The following is a 1,573-nucleotide window of genomic DNA, read 5'->3' as shown; positions in this document are numbered from 1 at the left end:
CGTGCTCGTCAGAATGATAGGGCATAAATGGACATTGAGATAAAAAAAAAAATTATAAGGTCGTGGGTTTTTATCGAAATACACATGATTTATGAACATTTTGTACTTGTCAGACTGACAGGGATAATTGAACTCTGACTCTCAAACTTGGAGGCAAAATTGCATTGGCTTTTAGTGCTGCAGCCTTGGGCGCTAGTTAGCCTTTCGGAACCATCCCAACGCCGACTGTCCTACAACCCTCTTGGCCGAAAGAAAGGGGATGTAACTTGGGCAAGACTCCACTATAATCAAATTTTAGCCCAAATAGCATTTGCCTCCTCTGCTGTTCTGATGTTCATAATCGAAAACGACTGACTACCATACATTTATTGCAATTGGGCACTGAATATAAAGTGGTAAAAGTGCAGGCTGTTGGGAAAAAATAATATTTCACAACGATGTGGTTTTGTCACTGTGTTAAATGTCTCATAGCAAGTTGCGTCCATCGTGGGAATGAATTAACATCTACTGTGTTTAGTGCCGGGTACTGGAAGTCGGGGCCCAATCCTCTCTTTCCGCAACCTAAGTCAGATATCCATTCACACCTAGGGTGGAGTGAGGAAAATCGGGGTAAAGTGCTTTTCCCAAGGACACAACACCATGCCGAAACCGGGCCTCAAACCCTGGTGACTGATGAACACTGACTGGATCAGAAGTCCAACGCCTGGACCGAACAGAGTGCCCGTGAATGGAATGGTGGCCATATGTGGCTTGTAGGCTGCCACTCCGTCATTCAGAATCAGAGTGGCTTTCTTAGCAACTGATCAAACCAAAGGGGTATACGTATTGCTTGAACCCATTTGAGCAGTACACACACACACACACACACACACACACACACACACACACACACACACACACACACACACACAGAAGCTATAGCTAATTGCCTGTAAGTATTCTGTTACTTTTGACTCTTACTTATTTGACTAGTAATTTGATTTTATGATTAATCAATTGGATTTCTTAGTTTATTTCCATTTCCCAAAATTAATGTTCTTCTCCATTCTAAAGTTCTATTTCTTAGCCACATCCACATTAGACAGGTAAAAAAAGAGCCTTGTGTTCTAGAATCGGAAACACACACCAAGCACAAAGCGGGCGCGCGCGTGCTTGTCAGTGTCTATGCGTGCGTGGGTGCGTGCGCTTGTCTTCATGTCAGTACTTATCCCCGCCAGCCAGCCAGCCATCGTACAGGTGCTGAAGAGTAAATTAGCTTTCCGTTGGGATATGACAGAATAATAGAGAGAGAACGGCCCACGCATAAATAGCGGCACGTTATTTTACCGACATGCAGGATGTGCTGTGTGTTGTATATGGATGTGTTCAAACCACCTGCTGTCGCTACCTTTTTGCCCCATGGCGACCACTTGAGTGAGGTGAGAAGGTGGGGCGGTTCGTTCAATAAGGATCTGGCGCCGAAAAAAAAAAAAAAAAAAAAAAAAGGAGAGGAGAGACCTTTGGATAAACGCGACAATTCGTCCCGTTCTGACGGCGACCTCACAATCATGCCATTCTCTCATCATGATCTTCT

The sequence above is a fragment of the Babylonia areolata genome, chromosome 9 (genome assembly GCF_041734735.1).
Source record: "Babylonia areolata isolate BAREFJ2019XMU chromosome 9, ASM4173473v1, whole genome shotgun sequence".
Lineage (NCBI taxonomy): Eukaryota > Metazoa > Mollusca > Gastropoda > Neogastropoda > Buccinidae > Babylonia > Babylonia areolata.
This window is presented reverse-complemented; position numbering follows the sequence as displayed.